General features: G+C 39.7%; 1 pseudogene; it reads right to left on the minus strand.

Moving 5' to 3' along the window:
- Positions 1-17,716: 17,716 nt before the first annotated feature.
- Positions 17,717-17,835, minus strand: LOC118612301 (annotated as a pseudogene).
- Positions 17,836-19,336: the final 1,501 nt, after the last annotated feature.

Raw genomic sequence — 19,336 nt, forward strand, 5'->3', positions numbered from 1 at the left:
CCCTTTTGTGCCTTCCCCCTAACCTTTCTCCCATCTAGCAACTGTCACAATGTTCTTTGTATCTAAGAGTTTCTTTTGTTTGTTATTTTGTTCCTTAGATTCCACATGTAAATGAAATCATATGGCATTTGTCTTTCTCTGACACTCCATTCAGCACAATACCCTCTAGGTCCATCCATGTTATTGGCAGATGGCAAGATTTTTTTTTTTTTTTTTTTTTACAGCTGAGTAATATTACGTTGTACCACCTCTTTATCCATTCATCCATTGATGGACATCCAGGTTGCCACCATTATTTTTTTAATAGTTTTATTAAGGTAATTTATGTACCATACAATTCACCCATATAAAGTGTACAATTCAGTGGTTTTTAGTATACACACTAACACCATCACTACCTTTTCCAGAACATTGTCATCATTTTGAGTACCTGTGTGTGTGTTTTTTTTTTAATCAGTTTACTTTTAAATTTGTATAATAAAGCATATTTTGGGGTATAATGATTCCTAATTTCATAGGCTTCTATCTCTTAAAAGCATTTCTTGTTGTTTTATATAAATCTCTGGAGAGAAGCTGAAACCTGTGCTAATACATTCATTTTTTTTCCTTGTTGCTTTGCACGAATAATAGAAAGCATGCCTGATGTATAAACATGAGCAAATGACATAAAATATTTACCGAGTTCCTGAAATTCACACTGCATGCTAGGAAACTCAATGATAATGCCATTAAGCTTAGTGATACTTGGACATTTTTACGTCTTGTGGTTTAGAAATAGCTTCTGTGATTTAGAATAGTAGTAGCTTTTAAGGTCTTAAAAGCAGAAAGAATCGATGACAAAATGTTAAAAGTAGATTGCACTTGGACAGTTGCTAAGATGCCAAATTATCTTAATTGTAACCAAAAAGCAAGATGTAGAGTCTGGGATAAATATTATAAATTAGTATAATTTCCTAATTTGTTTTAGGCACCTCCCTTCTATGTACTGCCTATTATCTGGGTTCATTGTATATATCTGCAAATAATTAGATTTCCCTTTCCATTAGAAGTTGTGATGTGTATTTTAGGGGCAAGATTTAGCTAGACTGTTGAAATTGATCTCTCTGGTATGGATGGGCCCAGTAGACCTCACTGCCTAGGGTGGAAACTAGAACTCTCTTTAAACTTTTAATTGGTCATTTATTTTGGCATGCTAATCTGTTCATAAGAACGACAATAATAATAGTTGTTCCATTAATAGCAATAACAAAAGTAATTACAACATTTGCTAGTACTCTACTGGACAGGCCCTGTTCTAAGTATATTTATTAAGTCAATTCTCACAATCCTGTGGGATAGATATAAATGTTATTATCCTTATAGGGATAAGGAGGTGTAGTAAGTGGCAGGCCCAGGGTGTGAACCCAGGCAGTCTGTTTCAGAATGCAGGCTCCTGTGTCTAACCTAAAGAGGCTTTAACAAAGTCAGGAAAGTCTTATGTGTGTCTGAAGTTTCTGCCCTCGTTAAGCTCATGTTCTAGTATATCATAATACAATGCCGAACAGTATATAATGCCAGACTGAAGTTTTTTGCAAATGGGCAACACCGGAAAATTCTCACTCTTAGAGTAAGCCTCAGCTCGCATATCCTCATCTGTCTTCCTCATTTTGTTGATTTTCTGGGGCTTCTCTAACACTTCATGTATGTTTTCAGCCACCTTGTTTAAACAGTCATAGTGTACTCATCTTACTAAACGAGACTTCTGACAGGAAAAGTTCCCATATTATTTTGATTTTTATTCAATGAAACACATTTTTTCTTTTATTCATTTATCCAGTTGGTGGAAGGAATTTAGCTGCTCTCCCATAAGTCTCCAATATTCTCACCAAATCACTCCAACACATAATCTAAGTAGAGACAGTGTGCTTGCTATGCAAACCAGTTTTAAGACATCCCTTTCATCCCTAGCCTTTCACCCATCAACTTTCATATGGAAATGACGTAGCTGCCACTGTGTTCTGTAACTTTGTCGACTACACTGTCCAATGCCTGGCTCCTTCATGTGAATGAGCGATTATCTCATTGAGCAAGTACTTTGTACGAGGCACTCTGGGATTATAGCAGTGATCACAGCGGTCTGAAGTTTCTGCCCTCATATGCCAGACAGTATATAAGTGCTGTGATGAAAATGAAGGTGTATGTTGATAGGGCATATTGGGGGTGGGGGTGGAGTGGGAAATGACAGTGGTAGAGAAAGTTCATCAGTTTCTATTCCTACTGTGTACATAGTGGGTACTTCATAAATGCTGGAATGAATAACATTAAACTCAAGATAGACATTTAGTCTATTGTCTTAAACTAGAATCAACTATCAGATTATAATTCCATTCTGAAGGACAAGCATTTACTTCACTGTACTTAAGGATAGTTAGCCTCTAGTCCTAGATGAAGTTCGGCCCTGCTAGAAAATATTTGACTTGGAGTCAAAAACTGGCTCACTTTCTGAACTCAAAAAGACAGAGTTTTCAGGCTCAAGTTTACATGCATCTTTTAATTAATGGAATTGTTAATATTTCCCTTTGAGGACTACTGAAGATTTATCTTGCTTTGGGATGACAAAGAGAAAAAGTCATGAGGGAATAAATTAGGCATGTCAGCAATGGTGAAAATTGGGGTGCTAGCAAAATGTAGCTCAGCCAGGGCTTATGCTCATTTAAAGTCATTCTGTGTCCTAGCCTGCCATCAGATGAGTGGCTTTGAAGTCTGCTACCCAGCTGCCTAGTTTGGCTTCAGAAGACAGCCACTAATTAGGACGTCTTATATTTTAAAAATGTATGTCTTTTCAAGTCTTCGTGAGTTCTTAGAACAATTAATTTTGAAAGATTGGGATTTGCTTCCTGGCTATGGTGGTTTGGAGAAAACCCAGCTTAAATGTGATCACTTCTGAGAAGCTTTCCCAGCATACTCCTCTCTTCCATTTGCTTTCTCCACATCCTGCCTTACACAGAACCACATTCATCTACTACTAAGTCTAGTCTGCTCCTGTTGTCTTAGAATTGCTTTATCTGTGTCTGTTTCTTAGGCTGGTTTGGGACCCGTTAGATGCAGGAGGCTGCCTTGTTTTTTTTTTTTTTTTCATCCTCAGCACCTCACACAATGCCTGACACGTGGTAGGTGCTCAATAATTGCTTGTCGAATTGAACGTGATAAAAGTGCCCACTTGAGCATTTTCTCTTAGGAGAAAGATAAATGTCTCCTGAGTTTGCATGCATACATTATTCTCTTTAAGCACGTGCTGAAAGCTTAAATGAAGCGCTACTGCTTGTTGACGATTTAATTTATCCAGTACAAGTGTGCCAAGGAATGCCAGAATTCCTGTTCCTGCTTAACAGGAGGGTGGCTTGCCTTGCCTTGTATTCCAAGTGCCGGAAGGACAAGCCTGCGGCAGAGATTTCCTTTGAAAAGGCGTCTGTGCCACTTCACCACTTTGTGCTCCGTTTTGCTGAGCAAGGGCAATTTCTTGACTTTTCTATATCTGTAAAAGAAGGCTCAGCAGGTTTTTTCTTTTCAAAGTGAACTTTGGAAGTGACAGAATCTGCCCTAGCCAAAGTGAAGAATATCTCTTCTCATCCTCGCCTCTTCCCTACGCTTTTACTTTAGTTACTCAAACCCTTTCTCCAACCAGTCTAAGAATACTAAGCTTTTGGCAGACTTCTAATTGGTGTCTACTGCCTTCAGGAGGTAAAGTTTTTCTACAAACTTCTCTTTGGGAACAATTTGAATTTATTAACCTATATTTATTTATTTATTAACCTAAACATTACTATGTTTCCTATAAGTGAGAAACCAAAAGCTGCCTCTTTTGAAGGCTGCGACTGGTCTTTAGGTCAGCCAAGGGCAGGATTGTGATCAACTGGCAACTTCAAAAAGATATGCACATTATGAAAATACATATGAGAGAAACAATCTTTCCCAGTGACTACTAGAGTTTTCTTCAGTATTCCATCATAGGCTCAATGGCTGAGAAAAAAATTCAAGATCTTAGAAATTTTTCACTGAACTTTTTGGTGATCAGAGTTTTAAATGTAGAATCTTTAAAGCCTGGTATCATTATTATTTCTAACAGCAAAAAAAGAAAGATGCAAACTGACTGTCTAATAGGATTCTCTTACAAGAAACTTTATTAAAAAAATCTAGATGTAGTGCATTTCAGTAAAGGAAAATTTATAATATTAAAATAATATATGGCACAGGCATGGAATAATCTATCCGAGGGATGTCATCCATAAAGTTGACTCTAGAAAAAATCTCCGATGTTTCAGCTGTTGATTATAATGTTGCATATTGTTTATGTGTCATAACCAAAATTCTCTGCTAGCATTGTTAAGAAGTCCATCTTTGAACTAGATGGGTATAGAAATGCCATATTGGAGAAGAAATGTGGGTGGGAAGATCTTGTGGGTCATATGGGTTATATAATCTTTCAGTGTCAGTTTCTTAGTTTGAAATTTGGGGTCAAAATACCTTGGGGAGGAAAAAAATGGCTTATATAATAGGCTCTGTTCATCCCTCTGACGATCAAAGTTGTGTTGGAAATAATAAGCAAACAGCAAGGAAATATCACCTGGAATCTTGTTGAATAAGCCTTACGACTAGGGAGAAACCCAAGAAATCACCCTGCAACAGCTGAAGGTAGGACAGGGCGAGGATGCAGGGCTGCCCGGTCTCCAGTGGCTGAGTGAGACTGAGGCTGCAGCAGAGGCAGTGGAGAAGCCTCTTAAAGGGGCTGCATCCACTAGCAGATTTTCTTGGTGATGGAGCTGCTTGTTCTGAGCACCAGTGCTGATTAGGCTGCTTGCAGGGGCCACCAGAGACTTACAGGGAGACATTGTGGGAGTGAGGGCATAGGTGAGACTAACTCTGTACAGCAGTGCCAGTGGTATCCATTGTTCCCTATTAAGCTCTCACCTCTCCCAGTGTGCAGACTCAATGCCGCCATGGCCATGACATCATCAAACTAGATAACAGAGGTCACTCTGCCCAGAGGATTCCCTGAAACCTTACCTTCCCCAGCTCATGGCCCCACTCAAGCCACATCCAGGTTTATCCTCATTGAGTCAAGTACTCCTTACTGAGCAGTGCTAGATTCACACTGGAGGCAGCTGGCCTCGGTCTGGTCAGCTATAAACACAGCATCTGTGGGTTGCTTCCTGAATCCGGAGGGGCACAGGCTGGGGCTAAATTTGGCCTGCAGCTGAACCCTTCTTAGGACTGTGCCGCTGGACACCCACTTCACAAATCCACACTAATAAGACTGGGAGACTTTGGAGTTTTTCTTAGTACATAGAATCAGATACAGAAAAGCAGCCAAAATGGGAAGACAAAGAAGCAGAAACTATATGAGAGAACAGAACAGCGATGCAGAAATAATGGAGTCAAGTAATCTAACAACAGATGCAGAGTTCAAAACACTGGTTCTAAAGATTCTCAATGAACTTTTGGGAAGTGTAGATAAAGTCAGTGAGAACTTCAACGAAGAGATAAAAAACATAAAAATAGAAATGGAAATTATAAAAGGGAACCCATCTGAAATGAAGAACACATCTGAGATGAGAAGTATATTAAATGGAATAAACAAAGGAATAAACAAAGTGAATAAAGAACAGGATCAAATGACCTATTACAGGATGGGAAAGCCAAGGACACTCAATCACAGTGGGAAGAAAAAAGATACCAAGACTATAAAAATAATTTAAAGAGCACATGGGACACTATTAAGGGTCCAAATATCCATCTGATTCGTGTACCTAAAGAAAATCAAGATGTTGAACAGCTGTTTGAAGAAATAATGATGGAAAATTCCCTAACCTGGTGAAGGAAATGGACATAAAACCCTAGGAAGCTCAGAGAATTCCAAAAACCAGGAATCCAAAAAGGCACACACCAAAACACATCATAATTAAAATGCCAAAGGTAAAATACAAAGAAAGAATATTTAAAAGCAGCAAGAGAAAAGCAGATAGTTACTTATAAGGAAGCACCCATAAAACTGGCAGCTGATTTCTCAAAAGAAACTATGCAGGACAGAAGGGCTTGGCAAAAAAGTATTCAAAGTGATGAAAACCCAGGATCTATAACCAAGAATACTTTATCCAGCAAAGCTATCATTTGGAGTTGAAGGACAGATAAAGAGCTTTCCAGACAAAAATAAGCTAAAGGAATTTATCACCACCAAGCCAGTATTACAGGAAATGTTGGAGGGACTTCTTTAAGAAGAAAAAACATGTATCAAAAACAGGAATAAAGAATGTTGACAACTGCATTCCTATCAATAATTACCTTAAATGGAAAAGAATTAAGTTCTCCAACCAAAAGATAGAGTGGCCGAAAGGATAAGAAAACAAGCCCCCTACATATGCTAGGCAGCATAAGAAGCTCACTTCAGATTAAAAGACACACACAGACTAAAAGGAAGAGGATGGAAAAAGATATTGCTTTGATGGACCTAGAAGATATTTAAGTCACACAGAGAAAGATAAACACTATATGATTTCACTTATATGCAAAATCTAAAGAATAAAAAAACCAAACTAATCAGAAACAAACTCACAATGATAGTGGACAGTTTGGTGATGGACAGAGGAGAAAGGGGTTTGGGGGCCTGGGAGCATGGAGTGAGGGGTTAAAGAAATACAAATTAGTAGCTGATGGATGGTCACGGGGATGGGGAGCATGGCGTAGGGAATGCAGTCATCATTAATACAGTTGGCTAGGTGGACAGTCAGAGGAGGGAGGGAACAATTGGGGGATCATTTTATGAACTATATAGAAGTCTAACAAATGTACTGTATACTTGGAACTAACTAAAATAAATAAATTTTAAAAAATACTGTACAATTTGCACTTATATGAGGTATCTAAAATAGTCAGACTCATAGAAGCAGAGAGTGGAATAGTGGTTGCCAGGGACTAGGGGGAGAGGAAATTGGAAGTTGCTAATCAACTAATATGTCTCAGTTAAAGAAGATAAAAAAGTTTTAGAGATCTATTGTACAACACTGTGCTTATGGTTAATACTATTGTATTATACAGTTAAAAGTCTATTGAGGGTAATCTGTATTAAGTGTTCTTACCATAATAAAATTAAAAGAATCCCATAGTCCCAATTTTTTAAAATAAGAATTATTTTGTAACACATTTTCTGGACAAATAAAAGGAAAAAAAGTCTTAATAATGGTAATAAAAAACATGACCTTGCCAAATTTTGGGTAGTTTTAGTGAGAGTCTACAAAGTTTTTACAGCCATGCTTGACACACAATACTATTCAAAACATTGTTGGAACTTCCCATTGTAAAAATGCTTTAAACATTGTATCGAGAGCAAATTTCATTTTGTTCTTTGGCAGTATTTTATACTCTTATCTGTGTTAAAATAATTCTCTAGTTCAAAAAATTAAGTATGGAGATTATATAGGTGCCTTGTGAAAAGAATTGCAAAGCAGATGAGTTGGCATCTGATGTAAAAAAAAGAGATTAAATACCAAAAATATCCTAGGAGAGCACATGAGATTATCGAGGGAGAGTAGGAAGATTCCAATAGAGGCACTCAAGAAAACTGACGTTGAAGGGAAAGACAAAAGATATCCTAGCAAGGAGATTGGGGGAAGGAAATTAGAGTGTTCCTAAAGCCGAGGGAATAGGTGAATGAGCAGTCAAGAGGAGCGTAAATAAGGGGGTCGTAGATAACTAGGCTCAGAGCTCCTTTACGGAGTGCTCGGGTCCAAAGTTTGATAGCAGGAGAGGGCATGGAGAGCACAAATGTGAACAATACTTGCATCAGGTATGGCTAGGAAGGAAGGGTACTTGCCAGAGTGCAGCTTGGAGGTGAGAATTAGATTTTTGTTATAACAAAGATGCCAATTGAACCTGTTTAAAGGCTGACAGAAAGAGCCAGTAGATGGAGGAGTTGAGATAAAGGATAACTGATCGATCTTTGAGCTAAAGAGGCAGGAACACATTTCCATTGTGCTGGAGGAAGGATGCAAGCCAGGGTATAGACGCAGATGAGTTTGTAGGTGGCCTGGCCAGCTCCCTTCTGATGATTTCTCTTTGCTTATGAAGTTGGGGTGAGCTATTTTTTGAAAGGAGAAGAAGGTGGGGAAAAATGGTAAAGTAGGAGGTTTGAGGAATGAAGAAAATTTGAATTGGCTGCCATGGAGACTGGCAGAGAATCTAAAAGAATTGCTGGATGGCCCTGGAGGTCCAGTTACAGTTAGAGACCATGAACTTGTAGTGGCCCAACCTTGAGGTTAAGGGACATTTCTAAAGGTTCTTTTTGAAGCCCAAGTTTAGAAGTGGGGTTAGGGGAAAAGAGCAGTGGGGCAGGAACTATCCAGATTTGGGAATTTTGCCAGGTGATTGTAAAATGGATAGAAAGACAATAAACTTGGCAATGGAGTTGAGGATATTTGTAATGCAGTGATTGATGTGATGCGTCATGGGATCTGGGTTTGATAGGGAAGGAAGTAAAAACAGGAGGGAGTTGATAGAGAAGAAAAAAACAGAGGAGTAAAGATGCTGAAGGTCTTGCGGAAATTAAATATAGATGTGATGACAGTACTTGGAATGAAAAGTGGAATCTTGGGATAGCCACAGAATAGGCTGTTGGATTTAATTTTTTATAGGTAGAGCAATTCTGGATAATGACAGAGTCTAAGGGGTGGCCAAGGGAAGGGTGGTTTAAGTGACATTGAAGGAACACTCTTTTGAGATCAAAGAACTAAGATCTTGAACCTACCCTGGATGCCTGCAGGGCTTGGATTGGAAAGGAAGATTGAGCAAGGTGTCAAAGGCTCCCTGAATGAGGAGGTGAAATGAGTAGCAAGAGGCATTTGATATTGACAAAGCGCAGTACAGAAGCTAGTTAGCAGGAGACTGAATGAGTAAAGGAATTGTCATTCAGAACTGACATTAGGGTTCTTCTCCCAACTCCTAGGTACAGTCTGTGGATAAAGGTTAGTGAGTGGCATCTCCTTAGGAGGGCTACAGGAGAGAAGTGATGTCCTTGCAGGGCTGGCTAGGATTCATTTAACCAGAGGAAACAGAGGAAAGGACCTACTAGTGATGTGATTATGAATGAGAGAGGTTTAACTATGGAATGAAGTTCTAGAGGGCTCAGGTAAAGGCTACAGAGAGAAGGGAGCAGTAGGAGTTTGGTAAATGGCAAGAAGGCTCAGAGCTCTTAGGGGTTTGAGTGTAGGCAAAGAGCTGACCAGAGGGATTTACAGTGTGGTCATTGGCCAGATATAATAGGAATATGATACTTTTAGGGATTGGCTGGCTGCTAGTGTTCTAAAAAGTGAGTCTGGAAGGGAGAGGGTTCAGGTCTTTCTGGAAGGAGGCAGCTTTCTTCATACAGAGGGGCATTGTAAGAGACACAGAGAAGAAGTTCCACAACACCAGGGACCAACAACTAAATAGTTCAGGGTGGCTGGGACATAGTGTTTGTAGAAATGACTGAGTATTAGGTAGGGCCAGACCATGAGGGGCCTGGTAGCACCTGCTCAAGTGTTTATAAGCAGGAATGTGCCACAATCATTTATATGATGCCAGTGAGGAGAATGGGCTGAATGAAATGAGAGAGAGAGAGAGAGAGAGAGAGAGAATGTTGAGGTTCTGACCTTACTTGGACTGACTCATTCCCCAACAGGAATAGCTAAATACTAACAGAGACTAAAGAACAGATCTTTTGTACATTTTGCTCTTTTTAGGACTTGATATGAAGAAATAGATGTTTATTATCATTCCTTTTTATAAATGATTATCTACTGTAATAAATCTTTTATAATTCAATCTAGAAACCAAATATAAGCACATCATTGATGTTGTAAGCCACCTTGCCACCTGACAATCCTTAGATGAAACATGGTTATTCTTGATTTATAGTCATTCCTTGACTTCTTTAATTTAAAATCCCAGGGATAAGTAATTCAGAAACATGAGGACAGACTAAAGACATAAAAGGTAACCGAAATTATCATCTGAGTGGGGCCCAAAGTAGACTTGGGGCTCTGAAGTGCAACAAGGATTGATGAATTTATACCGTGGTTATTGGGTGTGACATTCTGGTTGTTGACATTTTGGTTGTGTGAACATTCTGAATTTACTCTGGGTTCCTCTGTGTCTGCTCAACAAATATTAGTTCATCACTCTTTTATTCTTTTTGCTTTTTTAAAATAATTACAAAAGGGTTGTACATAGATTAGGAATTTCAGTCATATTACAGTAAAGGACAGATAGTTTTGCTGAACTCTTTGTCATTAGTTTGTCCGAAGATGTTCTCAGGGGGTCTAGTCCAGTAATGGAGAGTGTTTTTCTTAGTGCCATGTGTGATATAAATTCCTTAGCCTGCATGTCACATATGGAGTAGAGGCTGAGTGCTTGTGTGTATTTGTGCAAGTGGGAGTGTTTATGTGTGAATGTGAGTGGTCAGTCTTGGATAGAACATCCAAGTTTCATACACTGGTCAGAATTTGAGGTTTAGAATTCTTTTTTAACTCTAGCTTTCGCCTACTGTGAGGTAAACAGGCTTGTAGCTAGATGGGCTATCAGTCGTCTGACCAACTCTACCTGTCTAGATGAGGAAACTGAGACCCAGGTTGGTGACTTGCCTGAGGTCATGCTAAAGCAGTGAGACAGAGGCTGGCGGAGGACCTAAATGTCCTCCTTTTCTAGTTACTCAGTGGCATTTGCTAATGGGGATGATTGCGGCACTGGTGTAATTTTGATAAGCAAAGCTGAAATGAAGATGTGTCCTTTAAAACGAGTGTTTAGATAAAGAGAACAGGGAGAAGGAGGACTTGTTGTTGATGTTGAGTGTGGCTTTTCCCAATGTCTCATCTCACAGTTCTGGATGGTTCCAGTGTTTGGGCACAGTTGGGTGTGGAGTAGACAGACAGCTGCCCCTTGAGGCCATCGGCACATGGGAGTTACCTTCTATAGTAGCACACGGGAGAAAAATCCAGCCAGGTTAAGGTACCTTCTGAAAATCCTTTAGGAAGAGACCACATACAGTCTTTCAGTAAGACAGATACAATTCATGTTTTCTCTAGCATTGGGACAGGTGACTTGTTTCTTCATTAAGCACCACATGAAGCCACTGGCTTACATGTGGGTCATGATGTACCCCAAACATCTACCTTTAAACACTGAGCAGTGAGATGCTCACCCCATGAGAGGTCCATGGGACTGAGGGGACAGTTGGGAAAGTAGCTTAAGCTCAGAGGGGGGGAGGGCAGGCAGTAGCATCTACATGAAAGAAAAACTAAAAACTCATTAGAAGTTTTTAATGTAATCATATAACTGAATTTAAGTAATTCAAAAGCATGTTTGTACATTTGATGCCACCATAAATGACACCACCATCATTTTCTTGAAACCAATTAATTCCAATATGAAAGTTACATAAATGAAGTTGTCCCACCCATTAACATACTTCTTTCTCTCTTCTCTTACGTACTCCCTTTTCCCCATTTTCTTTCTTCCTTCACACTTAGCTCTGTTCTCCCCACAGCTTGCAAAATTCTTTTAGCCTCTTGCCAATTAGCCATGTCTTGCTTAGAAAATAATACCCACTTCTTACATCCCTCCATTTACTCTCTTATCTTTTGCCCTCTCCAAGCTTGTCAACTATACTCTTATCTGCTAAAGTAAGGGTTTTAGGAAAGAAAATATATACATGTTTATTTTGTTTCTTCCTAGGCAAAAAAAATATTTGATGACTTCCCTTCTCCTTTACTTTCTCCTCTCTTCCCTTGATGCTAATCTCCAACTGGTCGTTTATTGCTATGTGGCATGAAACAATTTCTTAACCTTCTGAAGCCTGTTTCCTCTTCTGTGAAATAGGGATAATAATAGAACTTTCCTGATAGAGTTGTTTTAAAGAAACCCACGCGATAATGAAAGTGCTTAGTTCAGGGTACAGCAAATGTTTAAAATAACATTTATATTTTAAATTATACATTTTTATAAGGACCACCTTTATCCAGCGTGTTAGAATAAGGTAGCGGGTCCACGGGGCCCAGCTGCGCATTACCCTTTCATTATCCATTCAAGATGCAGGAGCTTCTTAGACTTGGATGGACTGGGAAGCATAGTACAGCGTGTGTCCTGTCTGTCTTGTCTCTTCTACTTCATGAAGTTCTTTAAGGACCTCGAAATGCAGAAACACAGCCCAACCCTGACAATGGGGTGGGAGACAAAGCCAACTTCAGATATGCCAGTGTTTACACTGAAGAGACTGGGCAGAATCTGCCAACAAATACAAATAACACCAGAGGCAGTTCAGACCGAGTTCCATGGGGGAGTGGTGAGTGAGTGGCGTGGTCCGCCAGCATGAGCTCTGAACAGAGAGGGTTGGGGGCAGCCAGCAGCACCTCAAGTTCCTCCAGTTACTATTTCCTCAACCCAAAGCACTCCTCTGGCGAGCCCGCAGGACAAGCTTGGGGAACCAAGCAGGAAACTTGGCTAAGCATTAACTTTCAAATGGAGCTCTGTCCTAATTAAAGAGGGGACAGACAAGGTGATCGGTCCAGTGTCTGGCTGGCTAGAATATTCAATACTGATTTCTTCTTTGTAAGGTCACTACACTTTTACAGAACTGATAATAGAATTTCCTCACAAACAATTAGATGCCTTAAAAATTAATAGAAGTGGAATTTGAACCTAAGATGTGAAAATGACTCAAGAACAAGGTCCTAGAGAGCTTCCTGATAATCTATTGATTTACTAAAAGATGGGGAAAAAAAACATAATATAAACAAGGGATAGAGGAAATCTTTATTTTTTCTAAACTTTTTCATCTTAAGGTGTATTGTTAAGTATTATATTTGTCCAGAAATGCAGTATAACCTCATTTTAAAAAAACGACCAGAAATTAGTAAGCAGTTCCCTTGAAGAGTGAATTGAATGGTTTGTAGAGACATTTAAAAAACAGACTGGCAAATGCAGCGTCCTTGAAGGACTGCTTTTGGTCTGTGTTCAGCTGGCAGAATAAAACTTTGGCAGACCACATCTTGCCCACTTTCTTTCACTTAGGCAAATTGGACACCTGACATATAGAACTGGGAGAAAATACCACTCTTGGCTTAGGTTATGGTGCCCAATCAACTGGGTCATTTAACCATGAATGTGAAAGGTTTGACTGAAAAGCTGACTTAAATTTGGGCTACTGAACTCTCTTGGGGCAACAAGAACACATAAGCTGTTCAGCCCTTATTTTCACGGTAAACTTACTTTTAATGAACCTCAGGCCACATTACACAGAGACCAACTTGGCTTTAAGGGACAGGAAGCTCCCTGTGCAGGCACCCTGCATGGGGGGAGGGGCATCCAACATGACCACAACTCGGTCCCATCTTGACAAAATCTTTCTTTTTTTCCAACTATCAGCACTTGCCATTTCCTTCATCAGTGTTCCCCTTCGATAATCTCTCTGCTTTTCATTACTGCAGTAAATATCTGCAAATATTAAACATTAACACCTAAAGCTGCGCCCCCAATCCAGCCCTTCCTGCCTCTGGTTTATTATTTCTTCCTTAGCACTTACTACCATTCAACACTCTATTTTCTTTACATAGTTTGATTCTTTTCTCTATCTCCTGCTGGAAAGTAAGCTTTGTGAAGCCAGGGCATTTTGTACCTGAAACAGTGCCTGGCACATAGTAGGTGCTAAATAAATACTTGTGAGATGAACCAATAATGGAAGGCCCTGTGGCTCAAACCTGCTTCAACCCTTTTCATGCAGTGTTACTCCACGTTGCTAAATATGAGACTAGAGTGGCAGAGGTAAGGGCAAGGGGATATGACTATCATTAGGGCCAGCTTCATGAGTGCGCTCAGAAAGGCTCTGTGCTTGGTTTAATGATCTGCTGTCACTGTCTCAAAAATTTTTAAAAACCTTCTGGGTTTTTTGAGAATATTAACAATTTATTATTTTATTTTTTTAAATATTTTTTAATTTTTTTTATTACAATTGACGCACAGTATTATATTAGTTTCAGGTGTACAACATAGTGCTTAGACATTTATAGAACTTATTGACTATATTCCTTATGCTATATTTTATATCCCAATGACTATATTGTAACTTCCAATTTGTACTTCTTAATCCCTTCCCCCTTTCCACCCATCCTCTCAATCCTCCTATATGGCAACCATGAAAATGTCCTCTATATCTACAAGTTTGTTTCTGTTTTGTTTGTTTGTTTTGTTCTTTATATTCTACATATAGTGAAATCATATGGCGTTTGTCTTTCTCTGACTTACTCCATTCAGCGCAATACCTTCTAATTCCATCCATGTTGTTGCAGATGGCAAGATTTCATTCATTTTTTTTGGCTAAGTAATATTCCACTGTGTATACATACAATCTCTTTTTTTATCCATTCAGCCATTGATGGACACCCAGATTGCTTCCATATCTTGGCTATTGTAAATAATGTTGCAATGAACATATGGATGCACCTTTCCCTTTGAAATAGTGTTTTGGATTTCTTTGGATAAAATATGTTTTTCCATCCCTTTCCTAACAGTCTGTGTGTGTTTTTCAATCTGAAGTGAATCTCTTCCAGACAGTATATATAAGGCTCTTGTTTTCTTACCCATTTAGCCACCCTGTGTCTTTCAATTGTAGCATTTAATCCATTTACTTTTAAAGTAATTGCTGCTAGATATGTAGTTATTGCCATTTTATTATTTATGTCTTCTTCCTCCTTTTCTTCTTCTCCTTCTCCTTCTCCTTCTCCTTCTCCTTCTCCTTCTCCTTCTCCTTCTCCTTCTCCTTCTCCTTCCTTCGGAGAAGGAGAAGGAGGGAGAGGCGAAGGAGAAGGAGAAGGGAAGGAAAGGAGCAGGCGAAGGCGAGGGAGAAGGAGAAGGAGAAGGAAGAGAAGGAGAAGGCGCGGTCTACGGTCCTTCTCCTTCTCCTTCCTTCTTCTTAGTTCTTCTTCGTCTCCTCTAAGCTTTCTTCTTCTTCTCTTCTTCGTTTCTTCTTATCTCTTATCTTATTTTTCTTTAACATTTCTTGTAATACTGGTTTGGTAGTGATAAAGTCCTTAAGCTTTTTCTTGGCTGGAAAGCTCTTTATCTGTCCTTCAATTTTAAATAATAGCTTTGTTGAGTAGAGTATTCTTGGTTGCAGGACCTTACTTTTCATCACTTTGAATATTTTGTGCCAATTCCTTCTGGCCTCCAAACACTCTTGAGAAATCAGCCGAGACTGATGGGAGCTCCTTTGTCAGTAACTAATTGCTTTTCTTTTGCTGCTTTTAAAATTCTCTTTTTGTCTGTAAACTTTGATGTTTTAATTATGGTGTATCTTGATGTGGGCCTGTTTGGGTTCACTTGTTTGGGATGCTCTGAGCTTTTTAGACTTGTATGTCTATTTCCTTCACTAGGTTAGAGAAGTTTTCTGTCATTATTTCTTCAAATAAGTTTTCAGTTCCTTGCTCTCTCTCTTCTTCTGGTACTCCTATAGTGCAAACATTGGTATACTTGATATTGTCCCAGAGGCTCCTTAAACTATCCTCATTTTTTTTTCTCGTTGCTCTTCTGATTGGGTGTTTTCTATTACCTTATTTTATAAATCATTGATTCAATCCTCTTTTTCATGTAATCTGTTGATTCCCTCTAATGTATTATTCATTTTAATTATTACGTTCTTCATTTCTGACTGGTTCTTTTTATGTTTTCTATTTCCATTTTTTAAGTTTTCTATCTCTTTGTTGAAGTTCATTGAGCATCCTTAAAACCAGGGTTTGGAACTCTGCATTTGGGAGATTGCTTATCTCCATTTAGTTTAGTTTTTTCTTTTTTCCTCCTGGACTTTTTCCTGTTCTTTCACTTGGTACATGTTTTTTCGTTCCCTCATTTTGGCTGTCTCCCTGTATTTGTTTCTATATATTAGATAGAACTGCTGTGTCTCCTGGTCTTGATAGAGTGGCCTTATGTAGTAAATGTCCTGTGGGGCCCAGTGGTGCAGTCTCCCTGGTCCCCTGAGCTGGGTGCTCCAGGTATGTTCCTTTTGTGGGTTGTGTGTGCCCTCCTGGTATAGGTGAGACTTGATTGCTGGTTAACATATCAGGGGGAGGGATTGACCCTCAGGTTGATTGGTTGTGAGGACTGCCTGTGACTCTAGTGGAGGAGCTGTTGTGCAGGGGCTGACCCTATGGAACAAGATTTATTTTAGTGGGGCTCTGGTGTCTGACCAGTCTTCCCTTTTGGTGTATCATTTGTGGAGATGCTTGGATGGTGCTCTGGTATGGTCTGAAGCTGGCCACCAGGTGTGTTGGTTCTGGGGCCTCTACCCTGCCTAGGGTCACTTGGTATGGGCTACAAAATGATCTGCAGGTGGTTGCCATTTTGCTGGGCTTGGAGGTGCCTGGGAGAAGCTAAGCTGCAAACAGAGGCCAGCTGCAGCTAGTGCCAGGTTTGGGGCTGCTTAGCAAGAAGTATGAGGCACATTGAGGCCAGATGCTGCTTATTTATGGTTTTTGAATCTTTAAGAGATTTGAGAAACATCCACAGCATGAGTCAAGACAGGCCATTTGTACGGTAAAGCCACTGCAAGTGGCTTGGGTAGGCCCGTAAATTGGGTGGGGTGGGGTCTCAGGGAATCACCAGGGAAAGGAAAACTGTTTAGCCAGATTGATGGAGATTAAGTTATGGCACCACCTGTGTGTGTGGGCTGGGTGGTGGGACGATTCAACAAAGAAACAATGTTTTTTGCCAACACTTCTGTCTCGTAGGAAGCTGCCCCTCCAGGCTTTGCCCTGAAGCCAGATAATTCAGTTCCTCCCTGTATATCCCTGGTGCCTGTTGAGCTGCTGCTCTAGTGTTGGAGCTCAGAGTGAGTGAGTTGATCACTGAGTAAGTCCATGTGCGGGCCCTTTAAAAACATCTGGCACTCCAGCAGACCTCCATCTCATTCAGCCACAGTCTACACTGGTTTTCACATCCAGATTTTGTGGGGACTTCCCTTCCCAGCACTGGAAACTGGGCAGAAGAGCCTGGTTTGGGGCTGGGACCCCTTGCTCCTCATGGTGTCCCCTGCAGCTGAGATATCCCTCCCAATTTTTAACCACCACATGTTGGTATGGACCAGCCTCTTCTGCATCTCCACTCCTCCTCCCAGTCTCCACATGGCTCCTTCTGGATATCCTTAGTCATAGGATTTCTGTTCACCTAGGCTTCAGGTGTTTCTCAATAACTCATGTTCTGTAGTTTAGTTGTAATTTTGATGTAGTTGTGAAAGGAGATGAGCAAAGCCTTTACCTACTCCACCATCTTGACTGAACTCAAAATTTTTTTCTGTTTGGAGGGGGGGGTTTTAAAAGGGGGAGGGCGGGCGGAGGAGGGAGGGGAGGGAGGGGGGGAGGGAGGGGGGGAGGGCGGGCAGTGAGGGAGAGAGAGAGGGCGAAGGAGGTGAAGGAGGAAGGAAGAAGGAAGACCAGGAAGAATAAAAGTTGATAAGCAAGTCTATCTCCTCTATCGAGCCTTCTATCAGTCTTCTTCTTCCTTTTCCTTCTTCCTTCCTTCCTTCTTTCTTTCTTTCTTTCTTTCTTTCTTTCTTTCTTTCTTTCTTTTTTTGGATAGGCAACAATTGGTTGACCTCACAGATTGCAAGGACCTCATCAGCTTACAATCCTTTATTTTATTTTATTTTTTTTATTTTTATTTTTTATGCCTACAGCACCTGGTCTTCCTAGGTGGTCTCCTATTAAAGTACTAACCAGGCCCAACTCTGCTTAGCTTCCGAGATCAGACGGGATCAGCCTTCTTCAGGTTGGCATGCCCGTAGTGGACTCAAAATTCTTAATAATTTTTTTGAACTTGTACTTTGTAAGTGAAGTCCAGTGGAACACTGGAGAATGCATGTGAGAGAGGGAGTCATGCAAAGTGAGTGTCCAGTACCTTTCCTCACTACTCCATTTACATGTAATGTTTGTGGTACCCCAGGAGACCAGAATTCCAGTGAACCTATGATGCACGGGAGCTGAGTGAGACTCAAAGCAGATAAATGTAAGCATGTTATGCTTGGAGACCCTTAGAGCCTGTGAGGCCATACTTTTTGTTTGAATTAGAACTTTGAACACAGAAAGGAGGCAAGAACATGAACAAATAAGAAGCTTGATTATATTCTTTCTTACTCCTGTTACTCTGTATTAGCTGACCATGTGTACTGAAAAGGATGATGTTGAAGGAAAGGGGAAGATAGACCAAATCCACTGTTTTTTCCTTTTGGTTCTTCCCTAGTTGTTAGTAAGCTGAAGGTAGAGGGCTGGTACTCTGCTTTGTATTAAGAAATGAAATAAAATGAGTTAGGTTTTGTATAGCATTTCCACAGTTCTGCTACGAATAAACTACATATGCATGTGCCAACTTTGAGATAGAAATTTTATAAAATTCTCTTATATTTATATTTAAAGCCTGTATTGTACAATATAAAGATGAATAGTAAAATTCACACTAAAAATTTAAAATTTACTTTTTCTTTACTGAGAATAATATTAAATGGAAAATAAAAAACACCCATGGAAGAAAGGGAAAAGCTTTATATATTAGTGACTTTTAGGGCACTTTTTTCTTATTTTCTGAACAAGGGGCCCTACAATCGGGCCTTGGGAATTATGTAGCTGGCTGTGGTTGTCATGGCTATGGTTGAATAATTCAATCCAGCCTGTCAAATTCTAAGGCTATGGTTCTAAAATTATTAAGATTTTTATTAAGCCCAACTTCTTAACAGATTGCATTCTACCTTAATTTATAAGTGAGCTACTTGAAACTTGGCACACATTTACTTACAGAATCACTGTTTTGAATAGTGGTCAGGGTTTCAAGCTAGCTCATACAAACTTACTGAAACTATAATATAGTAATTGTCTTCAATATATTTAAACATTGGATTAATGTAGTTGAAGACAATAGTGTGAGTCAAGTACAGTCATCCCTCAAAATATGCAGGGGATCAGTTCCAGGATCCCTATATATACTGAAATCTGAGGATGTTGGTCCTTTATATAAAATGATACAGTATTTGCATATAACTTATTTGCATGTGGGCTACTACAAGGTATGACCACAAATCACCTCATTTATGTGGATTCAATGTAATGCTCAGGATGTGGCAAATTCAAATTTTGCTTTTTGGAACTATGTGGGATTTTTTTTCCCAAATATTTTTGACCCACAGTTGGTTGAATCCAGGGATGTGAAACTCTATTGCATTGCAGGGTTGCACTTAACAATTGGGTGGGGCTGTGGTAATTCTGGTTGGTTCTGGCCCATGAGCTGTGAGCACTGG

Source organism: Rousettus aegyptiacus, unplaced genomic scaffold, assembly GCF_014176215.1.
Source record: "Rousettus aegyptiacus isolate mRouAeg1 unplaced genomic scaffold, mRouAeg1.p scaffold_m13_p_15, whole genome shotgun sequence".
NCBI lineage: Eukaryota > Metazoa > Chordata > Mammalia > Chiroptera > Pteropodidae > Rousettus > Rousettus aegyptiacus.